Genomic DNA, 15,658 nt, shown 5'->3' with positions numbered 1-15,658 from the left:
AGTGCAACCTGCTGTTGCTGACTAGATTGGCATGAGCCCAATCGGTCATGCACCGGTGTCCTGGACCCTTCCCCCTGATAATGCGGTGGATATGGCATGGGGAAGCACTGCATCCAGACTCCTTCGTGTTCCCATACTAGATTTGTAGCATTTGACGTCGGAAGCATCCATGGCATGGAAGCATATGCCTTCTGTGGTGCGAACACGGTGACAACATCACCTCTGCGTTTGTTTGGCCCTTCCCTCATTGGAGAACCACCTCAACGCGGGGGGTGACCAAGATCTATTTTTTAGTGGCCGATCTTGTTGAACGGCCTTCGTGTACTTGTTCAGAAGTTGGCCAAAGGTTGGTTTCTAAGCAACCATCTTCTCTTGAATCTTTGGCACATTCTGCTTCCAAGTACTCTCTTCCGGACGCTTGGGTTTGAAAGTCCTTAGTCGGCCCTGGGGCGGACCGGTCTGACCGGTCGGTCCTGGACAGCAGGCTGACTTGCAGTAGCAGAAGAACTTTCTTGCCCCCGGGGCACTTGAGCTCTGACAGTAATTTTTATTAGCTCCTTGCCATCAGGAGCCTTTTCCAGAACCACTTCCCTGGCCAGAATCTTATCAATGACATTCTTCGGCCTTGCTTCACCAATCACCACATTTTTGCCCTCCGCTCATTCGGCTTGTTCTGGCCGAATCAGCACCTTGGCATTGCTCAGATCGATGGTATGCGTGTTGGTATGAACAGGGAACGGTGTCTTATCAATCTTCGTCTCAGGAAAAATCAATCGTCCTTCATTCATGGCCGATTGAACCTGGCGACGGAACACATTGCAATCGTTAGTTGCATGAGAATGAGAATTATGAAATTTACAATATGCTCGCCGCTTTAACTCTTCAAGCGACGGTATGACATGATTAATCTTAATATGTCCCAAACGCAACAACTCATCAAAAATACGATCACATTGGAAACATCAAATGTAAATTTCATCTCTTCTTTCTGACCCTTTTGAGTCGGCTTAAACGATGCACAAGAACAAGGTTTGGCCGATGATGGCCAAACAAATTCAGCGGTGTAGACCTCATTATCCTCATCGGCCGAAGAATCGGAATCATATTCAACAACATGAGTATTAGACTGATGAGGCTTATATGCATCTTTGGAATTTTTAATTTTATACTCTTGGTTCATTGCTCGAAGTTGCAAAGCATTAAGATTAAAGTAATCAACTCCTTTGAGTTTCTCTTTCAAGTATGAGCGCAAACCATTAAGAGCAACATCTACCAAATCCTTATTAGAAATTGACAGATTAAAGCATCGGTTTTTAACTTCTTTAAACCTCTTGAAATAATCGGATACTGATTCATCTCTAGTTTGTTTAACCGATGTTAAATCTGTCAACTTTGCTTCATTATCCCCACTATAAAAGTGATCATGAAATGTTTGTTCTAATTCGTTCCAAGAGCGGACCGAATTTGGTGGTAAAGTAGAAAACCAAGAAAAAGCAGTTCCAGTTAACGATAAAGAAAATAAATGCACTCGCAAAGAATTACTAGAACTAGCTTCACCCAATTGAGCAACATATTGACTTATGTGCTCCCAAGTTGACCGATTATCGTCCCCGCTAAATTTAATAAAATCGGGAACGCACCACCCCGTAGGATAAGGAACCAAATCATAAGTATCGGGGTACGGTCTTTGATAAAACCGATTTCTACCAGGATTTATACCCAACTGACTAAGTTTGGTACCAAGCAAAGTATTTAAATCTGCTCTCATCCTGGCAAGATTGGCTTCATAATTCCTGCTACTAGATGTTTGGGCATTTGTTGCTAGACGATTAGTTGCTGGTTCAGTAGTACTCATCGTCTGTGTAGCATGATGGAGATTATTTTTTGCCAAATCATCCCAAACATCTTGTGGCATAGCGGGTGGGAAAGGAGGTTCGCCGTAAGATCTGGTGGTATACGGCGGCACGAAACCCTCCAACTCATTAGTTCGGCCAGTAGCAGCCGAACTCGGAATTGGCGCAAGAGCCGGAGCAGATGCCGAGCCCATCACCATGGTACCGGTCTGACCGGTCTGAGGGACCGGTCTGACCGCACCTGCCACCGAGGCAGCGGTCTGACCGGTCGTTGCGACCGGTTTGACCGGTTCGGCCGTGTTTGGCCGAACGGCGCCTGACGGTGATGACTGCCCAGCGAAATAATTCGGTGGCATCCCAAATTCCACACTAACTGTAGACGTAGGAGCTGCCAAACTAGGGATAAGATCTTTGGTAGAGTATGCAGTATTTACAATCTTACCCTTCTCCATCCTATCCATACGCTCAGATAGATCAATCAGAGTGTTTTGCGTGGACAGTTGCGCGTCATTGATCTTCTTCCCAAGATCAGATAATAACATGCTGTATAGACCTTGAGGGGCAGAACTTACATTGACGACTTGAGGAGCAGACGGTGTAGCAGATTGGGTCCCTGGCATGACGAACTTTTCCTTCTCGATCACACCTTGCCGGGTCTTCCCATAGCATGCAAGCATCTTCGCCTTGATCTCCTCGTTCTACTGCTTCAAATCGGCTTCGAACTTCTGGCGCTGCTCCTCGGATACTTCATAAGTGACATTGATAACATTCAACGGATCTACCTTGGAAGCATCTCCTATTTCACCGATAATTGTAACCGATGTAGATTGCTTCTTCTTCCCCAACGGAGTTGCCAAAAAGTATGTTGACGCTAATCTGGTCAACACACCGACACGCTAGCACACGCGGATCGCAAACAATCTTCACCAGCGGGCTTCAGACGGCGACCGGGCAGACCGGCCGCTCCAACCGGTCAGACCGGTTGAAGGCAGAAACACGCGAAACCTAGGGCCTCGAGCTCGGGAGAGACCCCGTCGGAGCTTGAAGAACTAAGGTTGTCTTGAGGTCGGCAGGCCACTCAAAACACCCTTGAACGCTGTAGAGACGAGCAAAGAACAGCAAAGGGGTTGGAAAAGATTAGGGTTTGAGAGATTGAGTAAAGAAAATAATTTTGATACGATTGTGGTTAGAAAATCCTCAGTCGGCCAGTCTTTATATTTATAGGCCGGGGAGGACGTATCATTTCCAAATCGGGTTACAATAGGACTCATAACATGAAACCCTAACCCTACTCGGATTACAGGCCTAGACCGGTCAGGCCGGTCGGCCCAACCGGTCAGACCGGTCGTCCTCGGTTATTGCCAATTTTGGCCTCCAACACATGGTTCGAATAAAACCAGCAGTTAATGATGGAATGTTAAAACAATTTCATGAACTGAGACAGAGCACAAGAAAATCCCAAACGCAGGACTGAATCAGGACATGAAGTGCACACAATATTAAGGGCATGTTTGGTAGAGCTCCATCTAATTTTGATTCTCTATGGGAGCTGGGCACGGAAATGGCCACCATATCCTCGCCTTCTCAGCTGGTGATTCTTGCGAGAGAGTAGCTGATTCACGCTCTGCAGATTTTCCATGTCGAAGCTTGACTCCTTGTTCTTGTTGAATAGTTCCTCCTGCAGTCTTTACACCTCTGTCCAAATGGAATATATCCAGAGAAGCATGTAGTTTATATTAGGAAAAAAATCGGTTTACACTCTCGAACTATCACAAAAGTTCGATTTTCAACCTTCAACTACAAAATCGGATAACAGAGACCATCCAACTATCGAAACCAGCCAAATTTGACACTTTAGATGGTTTCAAAGGTAGGTTTTCATTTTGTGAAAATTAAAAATATTTAAATTTAAACTTAAAAATTCAAATGTAATTCATTTTAAATGAATAAGTACGGAATAGGTATCAAAAGTTTTCTAAAAATGTAACCTATCTATATATTTATCAGTTATTCAGATCCAAGTTTTTCATATTCGTAGTATTTAGTTGCTTGTAATTATGCCTATTATTTTTGAATAACTAAAATTCAAATAAAGCAATAAAAGATAGGTTATATTTTTAGAAAACTTTTTGTACTAGTTTCATATTTGTCGGATTTAAAATAAATTAGTTTTGATTTTGTAGATCTAATTTGATTGTTTTATTTTTTAATAAATACCTTTGAAATAACCCTAAAGGCCAAATTTCCTCGGTTTCGGCAGCTGGATGGCCTCTGTTATCAATTTTGTAGTTGAAGGTTGAAAATTAAAATTTTAAGTTAGTTCGAGGATAGATTTTTTCCTGAATTTGTATTACTGAGTGAAGTTGATCGCGCAGGGACCTTGTGTTCTCATGGGTGGTCTTCGCCTTCTCCTGAACAAAAGTTTCCATAGGATTATGTATTTTGGCATACTGCTTGAGGACACCTGTCTAAATGGTCACGTGACACTCTAGGCTAGAAAACAACCGCCTTGATTAGGCCCTGTTTGGTTCCAAACTTTTTTCAAAAGTCCCTATCACATCAAAAGTAATCTTACTATTTTATAGTATTAAATAAAATCTATTTATAAATGTTTTTTGACAGCTGAGTGCTTTTTCGCGAGACGAATCTAACGAGCCTAATTAATTCATAATTTGCTACATTGATGCTACAGTAACCATTCGCTAATCATAGATTAAGATACATTATTAGATTCGTCTCGCAGTTTAGCCTCAGGGTTCTGCAGTTAGTTTTATAATTAACTTTTATTTAATACTTCTAAATACTAAAAAGTCCCTGGGACTTTTTTAAGTCCCTGTTCCAAAACACCCTCTTAGTCATTGTAAATAGAGATCAACTGAGGCCCTGTTTAGTACTCGTCACGTCAAATCTTTGGACATATGCATGGAGCATTAAATGCAGTTGAAAAAAATAATTAATTATATAGTATAATTATTTTATACGAGATGAATCTTTTAAGCATAATTAGTTTATAATTGGATATTAATTATCAAATAATAACGAAATATGCTACAGTACCAAAACCCAAATTTTTTCGCGAACTAAACACAACCTGAAACAGAGTTCCCTCTTTAGAGTAACGCTAAAGAGCTGCAAGGATCTTTACAGCCCATCTCACAACTCACTCGTACAGCAATTAGCTCTTCACCATAATACATGGTCCACTTGTCTCTCTTACAAAATTTATTGGTTCTTGTGTTGAGTTCAAACCTCCCACTTCTTCTCTCTCCGCCCTATTCTCTCCTCCACGTCAAAATTTAGCCTGTAACCTACTTACAGCTTATTATAATACTCGCTCCTACATCACTTACAATGGGAATACACAATAGTATGCCGTGTCCAGAAGGAATTTTTTTTTTCTGTGCCTCCCTTTATGACATGACACAAATACAACATATTCCAGCACCAAAAGCAGCAGATCATGGATTTGCACTATAGGATACGAAGACGTCCTGCACAAGATACACCAGCAAATGATGACTCGAGACCGGCAGTGGCGGGCTCACGATTTAGCAGGTGGATATTCAAAATTTCAAGTAGTACTAAAAAATTTTGTTTGACAGCTCAAAGTACAATTAGTAGCACATAATTAAATACCAATAATATAAATTGTTTATAATTTAAAATGGTTCAACATATATATTAAAATGGGAATACATGAAATAAATAGAGAATAAAATTATAAAACAACAAATAGCATTGCAGCAAACGTTTCTACATCTATCTATAGAAACAAAATCATCCTCTACATACCTAGTAATTGATACGGAGGCACGGAGCGCCGCTGGTCGCCGCACCCGGACGCCGGCAGCCGGCTGCCCCTGCCAGCCTGGCTGGCCGCCCGCGCTGCCTGCCTGCGCTGCTAGGGCCTAGCGGTCAGGGGCTCAGGGCGCTGCCTGCCTGCCTGCCTGCCTGCCGCCACCCACCGAGCAGGGTAGCAGGGAGCAGCTGCAGGGCGCGGTCGCCGCTGCTGCCTCCTACCGTCCTGCATGCGCCCCTGCCGGCCTGCCTCCTGTGCCTTGCGCCACAACCGGCCTCCGCTCCGCCCCTGCGCCGCGCACAGCCGCCCAGGCCTGGCCGCGCCGCCGCCGCCGGCCCGCCGGCCCTGCCGCCGCCTCTAGGGATTGGGAGAGTTGGGAGACCGGAGGGAGGCAGGGCAGGGAAGCTGGGGCGTGGGGTGGGCCGGGGAGGAAAGGAAGGGGCGTGTGGGCCGGTGGGGGATCGTGGGGCGGTTTTTTCTTTTTTATATTTAAAAAAATAAAATTTCAAAACTATATGTCCCTTTCGAAAAATTTCGAAAATATACCCCGGTCGCCCGTGGGGCGACAGGACCTTAATGTAATTTTTTTTCTTCAAATTTGCAAAGAGGTTATTTTTTTCTTCAAATTTGCAAAGAGGTCCCTGGCCGGGGACGCGTGGGGGAAGGGGGGCCTGTCGCCCCCCCTGGGCGACAGGTGGGGCTTGTCGGGCGACTGGGGGGCCCACCCACGGGCGACACAGGGGCATGCCCCCCCCCTCGGGCGACAGGGGGGCCTGTCGCCCCCCCCCCCCCCCTCCTCGGGCGATCGGCTCTGCCCCCTATATAAGCCCTTGACCCCCATTCTCTTCTTATTTGAGCCCAAAAATTCCAAAAAAATCTAAAAAAAAGAGAGGGGTGAGGAGAAGGGAAGCGGCGAAGCCCTGCCGGATGCAGGTAAGTACATTTAGGTTATGTAGTTTTCCATTGGTATTGTAGAGTAATTTAATTTAATTAGTGCTATAGTAGAACCATTTAAATAGGAGTTTAATGATACTTTAGTTACGTAGTAGTAAATTAGTTTAGAAAATTAGTACTACGCGTTTTTTATTACAATTGCAGTACTATTAGAGACGTGTTTATAAATTAATTACGATTTAGAATAGAATTTCGCATATGCAGTATAGAATTTGAGTGCCATCACGTAGTTATGAATACTTATATGTTGTAGTTGAAATCCATACTTAGTTTTTATGGATTATTGAATAAGGTAGTGAAGTAAAGAGTATAACTCGATAAGTATTCTGTGGTATACAGATATGTCGAGCAAGATGCAGTTTCAAGTATTTTTGGTGACTACAATGTTTTGTATGGGCCAAATGGAGTAGACCTTTCTGCCTTTAAGTGCATATCTAGCGCCATAGATAAATCTCTGGAGAGGAGTTTTGGTTCCATATATAAGTGGCTGCAGCGTGGGTTCCGTGTTGATCCGGAGACACATGTGATGACCGTCCAGTTTCTTGTTAATTGGGAGGTAGAAAGTGATTTATGAGAATTAATGATGATACACAGCACTGATGACTGGCAGAAGTACATGCAAGCAGCTCTAGAGCGTGGGTGGCCTCTGTCCATTCTTGTTCAAACCCGGGAGAAGACACAAAATGAAATCCAACATGGTGCAGATCAAGCAACTCCGAGTATTTGAAGAGAGACCAACTATTTTGATCAAGATGAGTCAGAAGAGATAGAGAACCAAAACATCGGACCACAGGGCCTTGCTGATGAGGGAGAGAGGATACATAGCATTGTGGACGAGATGGAGGCAGAAAACCAAACCGCAATGGAGATGGAAAAATATGAGGGCTCATCTGATGACGAGCAGTACTCATTGCCAAAAGAGTGGAAGGAGCATGGTTTTGGCAATCATGTCGTAGAAGACGTACGAAATCAGGAGTGGGATTACTCATTGCCAAAAGAGTAAAAGATGCTGTGAGACTATGGGCAATATCATTGAAACGAGAATTTAGAGTCGTAAAGTCTGGCAGTAAAGAATATGAGGTGAAGTGTGTGAATGATGGATGTCCATGGCGAGTACATGCATTCAAGGGAAAATGGAAGTTGAACTGGAAATGTTCCATTGTGACAAAGCACACTTGTTTGCTGTCAGAAGTTCTTCCCTCGCATCGCAATATATCATGCGACTTTGTTGCAAAGCAAATATATGGGTTGATTATGGACAACCTAAATTATGAGCCAAAAATGATTGTTCGACACATTGAGCAGACTTACCAGTACACCATTAGATATTTGAAGGCATGGCGGGCTAAACAAAGGGTGTTCGAGATGCGGTTCGGCACATACGAGGCATCATATGATAACCTACCTCGTATGTTATACCAGGTTGCTGCTAGAAATCCTGGAAGCTTTTATGACACATACCTCATACCAGCCGTGACTAGGGGCAAAGCATTATGCAACGAGCCTTCTTTTGCCTAGGTGCCTGTGTTAGGGCATTTCAGTGTTGTCTTCCGGTGATCTGCATTGATGGTACATTTCTGACTGGAATGTATAAAGGTCAGATACTCACCGCAATCGGGGTAGATTGCAACAATCAAATAGTTCCGTTCGCATTTGCATTTGTTGAGAATGAGAACTTAGACAGTTGGTATTGGTTCCTTGAACGAGTGAAGGTTCATGTTATTGCTGCACGTCCAGATGTGTGCCTTATTAGTGATAGGCATGCAGGTCTACTACAATCAATACTGAAATTGCAATGTGGAACTGCGACAATGCCTCCATTGTGGCCCGATGTCCAAAACAGGTGGTGCATTAGGCATATGGGTGCAAACTTCTATGACCACTTCAAGAACAAGGATCTTAAGAACATGTTTAAGAGGTTGTGCACCCAAGATCAACAGAGAAAATTCAATGCATTATGGTAGATACTTGATCAGTTGACTGCAGAGCAAGTGAAGGTAAGGGCATCAGGAACAAGCATGAGTCATGCTGCAGAGGCTAGGGATTCAATTGAGAAGCCATTTTCACACTGGATTCGAGGTGCACCTAAGGAGAAATGGCCATTCCTTTATGATACCAACGGAATACGGTATGGTATTCAGACAACGAACCATGCAGAGTGTTTCAATATGGTTATGCGTTCTTGTCGTGCCTTTCCTCTTATGGGAATTGTTGAGTTCATCATGTATGGGTGCATGAAGTATTTCAGAGAGCGTTACATGGCTGTAAGCATAAACATCAGCAACCCCCAAATTCAGTTTTGCACAAGAGTGACACAATATATGCAACAGAAGATTGAAAAGGCCAAACTGCACTGCGTCATATCGACAGGTACAATGGAGCATAGATTTGAGGTTCTATGCAAGGATAGAACTGGTCGTGGTATCCGTAGAGATAGGGTGGTACAGGAGAGTTTGATTATAGTAGATGGCAAAGCCTTCTGCTCCTGCATGAAGCCTAAGTTATTGCATTTGCCATGCTCGCATCTCATTGCGGCATGTGCAGAGTCTGGGTTGCAGCCAGGAGTATTTGTTTCACCTTACTTCAGAAAGGAAGCAGTTGTATCCACCTGGGGACATGAGGTATACGGGATTGGAATAGTGGGACCTTTGATTCAGGATAATGAGGATAAGATGTTTATTCCTGATCCAGCCACTAAGAAAGGCAAAGGCAGCCGTCAGACACGTCGTATTCGGAATGGTATGGACGAGTCCGAAGCAAGCAAGGCACAAAAGCGTTGTAGCCAATGTGGAGCATTGGGTCACAACTACAAGAAGTGTCCTCAGAATGCACTTCACGATGCTGCTGACGTCGGTCCTTCCGGAAATCCCAGAGATGGAGCACCTCCTACGTTCAGACGACCATCGGCGAGAATTGCTCGTGGAAGGCACTCGGTGTCATGATCCACCAGTGTGTAGTTTGTACCTATATACTAATCGTGCGTGGAGTTTGTATCGAACATATCTGTAATATGTAGTAATCGTGCGTCCAGTTTGTATGGAACATATCTGTAATGTATAAATATCGTGCGTCCAGTTTGTATCGAACCTATCTGCAATATGTAGTAATCGTGCGTCCAGTTTGTATCGAACCTATCTGTAATGTATAAATATCGTGCGTCCAGTTTGTATCGAACCTATATGTACCTATGTGTTCTCATATATTTTTGAATGTAGGTATGGAGATGGACTCCTTGCTAGACCAGTTATCGACTCGAGCCACAGGTCTTTCTTTGCAGCAATTGAGCACCGAGCCCTAGAGGTGCTATGTCCTCGTCCACCTGGGTTGACAGGTATGTAATGAAATATTATTGTTTATCACTTATGTATTCATCGGTATTACTTTGTTTTGACAATTTTGTTTATTGCAGGTTACGTGAGTCCGGTCTACTGACTCTGGGCCGTCTTGTCGAGGGTGGGCTTGTTCAGCTCGACCGATCCCTCCTGACGGCGCTCGTTGACAGATGGAGGTCGGAGACACACACGTTCCACCTCCCGTGTGGGGAGATGACTCCTACGCTGCAGGACGTGGCCTACCTCCTCGGCCTCCCTATCGTCGGGGAGGCTGTAGGTCCGCGTGTGGTGGCGGCCGCGTGGAAGGATGACCTGGAGGCCTGTTTTGCCCTGGTTGACCGCGTGGAAGAAGCAGGTCCGATCAACCCGCACCCGCGAGCAGCAGGTCCTTCGAAGACCTGGTTCCTACAGTTTACAGTACGTATTCATTGTATATTTATGTTTAATTGTTACAATTCAGATATTGCATTGTCAGTTGAAACCATTAATGTTAATTGTTTATGCAGCCTACCCTGTTGGCTGCGGATGCCGATGAGTACAGTGTGACCAGATCGCTGGAGGCGTACCTACTTTGGTTGTTTGCTTACATCATGTTCAACAACACTCATGGCAACTCGGTCGATAGGATTCTCCTTCCGTATGCACGGGAGATTGTGGATGGGGATGAGGACGTATCGCCCTACAGCTGGGGTGAGGCGGTACTTGCATCCACTTACCGTGGACTCTGCGACTGCTGCAGGAAGACACATGGGAACGCTATCCTGGCGGGGTGCCCACTACTGCTACAACTTTGGTCGTACGAGAGGCTAGCCGTTGGTCGGCCCATCGTCAGCCATGAGCCATACAACGAGGCCATGTACGGTGTTGGCGCTCCTTAAGTACCCATTTTATCCCTTGTTTATCCTTGATAATGGCATGAATTTAATATCAAAATCACTAACCATCCTAACCCCGGCCTAATTATTGGTCATTTTCACATTTGCACATATATTTTGGAGGAACTTCATTTTTGCAGGTTTTTGGCCTATTTTGGAGCATGAAATGACGAGGCCCGTGATCGAGCGCTAACACGGAGAAAGACGAAGGCCAAAGCCCAAAGGAAGGACCAAAGCACATGTTGATTCTAAGCCCATTCATGCACATCCATCCTCCAAGAGAGCCCAAAGGACCAAGCCCACGAAGATGAGATCAAGATACTTCGGGATTAAGCAAAGCAAATGAAGATTTAAGGAAGGATTCCCTATCCTATCCTTCCCTAGAAGATATCTCCAAGATAACGACGTCCAAATGGGTGCAATCGTGAAGGACATAAACTCTAGAAGATGTGAGGAGTTTACACACGAAAGGTGAGACCGAGGCGGGCCCGAAAGAGGGTAGGCCGGCCGGCCTAGGCCCATGATGCCGGCCGGCCTAGCCCGTTTCCGAGGCGGTTCGGCCTCCCCTTCGACCAGTGGCTTCCTCAGCTTATAAATAGCTCGCACCTTATTCAACTCGGGGAATCAATCCACCCAGAACTCAACGAAAACCTAGGGCCAAGGCCGGAGCGAGACGACGGCCGCCGCAAGTCTTCGAAGATACCTAGGAGATGGCTTAGGCCACCCCTAGCCGCCATGGCCTCCCTGCGATGTTGTGCCATGGTGGAGTTCGGGAGTCATCCCCAACATTCGTCGGGGTATGTACACACACGATGGTGATATCAATCTACTCTTTATTCTAGTTGTCTCGACTTTGGTCTACTTCAATGCATGCTTTCTTTCTCATATGTGATGCATCCATATGTTCATAGTAAGATTAGATCTATTCGTGGTGATTAGTCTATATCTTGCGGATACGTTGAGGTAGCGTATTTTAGCGATGACATGATGTGGAATAGGATCGATGGCGAGTACCATGGGAGTCGTTGCACGGCCACCAAGAGGAGGAGCTTCGAGTAAGAGCACTTGGTGGGCGTTTGGGGTAAATCTTTGGGAAACCTTAGGCGTCGACACGCACCTCGTACCGGCAACCTTGGGAAAGTAGGCCGCTTGCGAGCCGTCTTTCTGAGAGATGATTTCGTGTACCTTTAGTTGAGATGCAATCTATGTTTTGATCACCTTTTTGACTAGAACTGTACCTAGAGACGATAGGCCCTAGCTCCTTGGTTGAGTTATCTCATCTACGGTTGTGGGTGTGAAGAACACTTATGCTTCATTCATATCTATAAAGTGTTCAGTTTATATGCAATCTTCGCTTCATGTTTAGGATAGGTTCGATAGATTAGATGGTAAACTCTAGTCGGTTCGCTTCCGATCCACGGATTGATAAACCTTGGGGGAGTACTCTAAGGGAAAAGCTACCACGATCCGTGCACTTGCGGTACGTAAATTGGGGCTCTAAGGAGTGTCAACAAGCTTTTCTGGCGCCGTTGCCGGGGATCGGCAACTCGAACCCTAGGGAGATCTATCTATCTTTTTGGACTAACCCTAATTTTATTATTGCATATATCCTATGTTTCTTGTTTGTGTCCATGAATGCAGGTAAAACCCTAGACACAAAGCGATTGAGAAGTTCTCAACGTCCGTACTTTGACAAGTCCAATCTCACTCAAGCAAGTTGATGGCTACGTGAAGACCCGCTCTTTAGTGGTAGGTGCTAACTTTTGTTAGTGGCCCAGCATCCACTATCGAGCCCACACTCAAAACAAGTAAAGATAAAAAAAGGTATGTCAATTTTGGCTAATGTCTCTTGGAGATTTCTTTGTCCAAGCCATAGGTGATGAAGTATGCCCAAAAAAAATCGTACGATTGGATCATCAGCATCCCCAAAGTGCTGCTGTTGTGATGAGATTTTTGTCCATGATCAGAGAAGTACCATGAGATAAAATTATATATTGTAAAGCTCCATCAAGCCTTCTTTCCAACGCATCAAGAATCGTGAATTTTGGAGATCGGTGTGAAGAGTTATGGTAAAATCTTACAACGCTGCGCATTCTGAAATGTCTCGGGACAGAGCGCAGTGCCGGAGTAAAACGACCATAACTTCTTCATCCGGAGTCCGTTTGGGATCAATGACCACTCGTTAAAAAGGTAGTTCCATAAGGCTTTCCATGGACTAGAATTTTGGTACATGTTCTGTGCAGGATGATGAAGGAATTCAATGAAGAAGAGGCAGCAACAAACAATGGAGAAAGTGATGATGATGTCGTAAGATGTTTGGAGGACCTTGTGCACAAAAGTTGATGATTTGAAGTCGACCAACGCTGGAGGCAACGAGATTAGAGGAACCATGATGCCACCCATCTTCTCCATGGGATGCTCAAAAAGCTTCTAGTCGAGTACAATCAAAGAAAGAGACCACTCTGATCATCGACACAAAGCACGAGAGCATCCTTCGATCCCGACATCTTAGGCAAAGCAAGAACCATGGAGACAGACCATTGGAGCCATGTTACTCGCTGGTGAATCAATGGTGATGACCTTGAAGCCAAGGATGCACAACAAGACGCTCCGAAGACCACAAGATCAAGATCATCGACATCTTCGGATCGATTCGTAATAAGTCATTGTTATCATCAATATTCTGCTCGACCTCAGAAGAAAATTGCAGTATATTTTTGGATATTCAAAAGCCCCATGAAGTTCCGGTTCCAACAAATCAAGAATGAAGTCAATTGAAGTTTCCCACAAGAAGTTACGGCCAAAACATCGAAGGTCGTGCACTCTGAAATTTTCTGGACAGCACGCAGCGCTAAAGTAAAACGGTCATAACTCTCTCGTTTGGACTCCGTTTAAAGCGAATGACCACTTGTTGGAAAGGTAATTTCATAAACTTTTCAATAGATCTATATTTTGGTATATGTTCTATTATGTACACAGGGGAAAATCTACGAAGGAGAGGCGAAGAGCAACGTGACGAGAACATGGTGAAGGAGATAAGGATGCCAACAATGAAGAGGAGCTTGGGCTGTGGTTTCATCAAGCATACATGATCGAATTCAGAAGCTCAGGACAAAATAAGGGCCCCAAGGACGTTGGCAAAGGAAGGCACGAGTGACAACATTCAACGCATGAAGATGTTAAGAGCGAACCACGATGGATTACTAAAGGCGTCATCAATACAAGCTGCATGGACAATTCGAATTCTCGCACGAAGGGCCATGGCTTCACATCAATGAGAAGGTATGTGAGAAAGTCAAGCTCTATGACTTTAAATGAAGCGCTTTGCGGGAGGCAACCCGTTCATTTTATTTATCTATTTATATATATTAATATGACCGTCTACATTGCACTCTTTAATCGGAATATCAAGTAACATTGTACCATTGCTCTAACAAAAACTACAACTTCATGTTGTTCATTCTAAATGCTATTGAGGGAGCACTTTGTTATTTGATCTTGGGAAACTTGTAGACCTTTTTGTGTGCCTATTAGTGTTTAGAGTCTTTTTATTTGTGTCCTTTTAGAGGGAAATATGAAGTGTTGCACCGCTCTTTGATTCTAAACTTGTGGCTAGTTAACTTAGGCTAACTTTTTTTTTTGTTTTGGACCACCTCATCATGTCATATCATTTTGTTCACCCACCTCGTGTTATTTTATTGCATACCATGTTGTTCGTCTCACCCTTGCATTGCATTGCATGTTGTATTTCAAAAAAAACTCTTTTTAAAAAAAACATTGACTAGCCTCACTTTTGAGATCCTAAAACCCTTAGGAAAACCACTCATAGAGCAATCCTAAAACCATATGTTATGTTTTTCTTTCAAAAAAAAATCTAACTTTTGTTTCTCTCTAGTTTTTTTTAAAAAAAACACCTTAGATAGAATTTCTATACCCAACACTCTCTCTTCAAAATTTTTATTTTAAGCCAAAAATATAGGAAACCCATAAACCTACTTCTAAAACCTTGTTAGCTCGGTTGCTTGGTCCTTTTTGATAAATAACCTTTTCATTGACAAAAGCCTCACTTCTTATGAAGTGTCGCGAAGGCTTTTTGTCACTCTTAGCAATTGTTTTTGAATAACCTAGTTGCGGAACAACATCGAAAGGTCCTTTCAACCTTGCTAGCACTTGTTTTTGCTTACTTTGCATTTGCACTTTGCATCCATTCCATTGTTCATGCCCTCATTTTGCTAGCTTGGTCTCAATCTTATTGATGTATGCTTTCCTATCCATGTAATGCTTATCATGATAGCATTTACATTTTGCAATCTTGTGTAAACGTGGTGTTTAAACTTGTTTGCGGACCTCCATCTTTAAGCACTTTTGACCAAGATAGCAATCCATTTTCCTCTCATTCGCATACACACACCTCCCACTTGCATTCACATACACCCATTAGGTTTAATTTTCACTAGACTAATTATGCCACAAGTTAAGTATCTTTGGGGATGTTTTTGGTTTGTTGGCGATTGTTTCTACTCCCAACTGTCACCTTGGGGGTAGATTGTGCACTTGAATTGTTTTGCAGGCATGACAAAGCGTTCCCATGAATTCGTGATCAAAGAAGAATTCAAATTCGTCAACACCTCCAAAGTTCGAGAGCAAGCCCCGCTGTTTTCATCAAATTTTGCACATGGACAGAGACGTACAAGGAAGAAAAAGTTGATATTCAGAAGTTTCATGAAATTCCCGTTCCAACGCATCCAAGGTCAATGAATTTGAAGACCGGTACAAGGAGATATGGCAAGAATATTGGACGTTGCGCGTTCTGAAATTCGTTGGGACAGATTGCAGCGCTGGGAT

At 43.9% G+C, this 15,658-nt stretch overlaps 2 long non-coding RNA genes across 2 annotated transcripts; both read right to left on the bottom strand.

Moving 5' to 3' along the window:
* Positions 1 to 3,309: 3,309 nt before the first annotated feature.
* Positions 3,310 to 4,365, bottom strand: LOC120680660. Its single transcript, XR_005677755.1, has 2 exons — positions 4,233 to 4,365; positions 3,310 to 3,548 (listed from the first exon to the last, which is right to left on the bottom strand). It is a non-coding gene; the product is annotated as an uncharacterized LOC120680660 (long non-coding RNA).
* A 537-nt stretch (positions 4,366 to 4,902) lies between these two features.
* On the bottom strand, positions 4,903 to 6,063 carry LOC120680659. Its single transcript, XR_005677754.1, has 2 exons — positions 5,646 to 6,063; positions 4,903 to 5,344 (listed from the first exon to the last, which is right to left on the bottom strand). It is a non-coding gene; the product is annotated as an uncharacterized LOC120680659 (long non-coding RNA).
* Positions 6,064 to 15,658: the final 9,595 nt, after the last annotated feature.

This window comes from Panicum virgatum, chromosome 7N, assembly GCF_016808335.1.
Source record: "Panicum virgatum strain AP13 chromosome 7N, P.virgatum_v5, whole genome shotgun sequence".
Classification (NCBI taxonomy): Eukaryota; Viridiplantae; Streptophyta; class Magnoliopsida; order Poales; family Poaceae; genus Panicum; species Panicum virgatum.
Note: the sequence above shows the minus strand (reverse complement) of the source record. Positions and strands in the feature narration are given on the sequence as shown.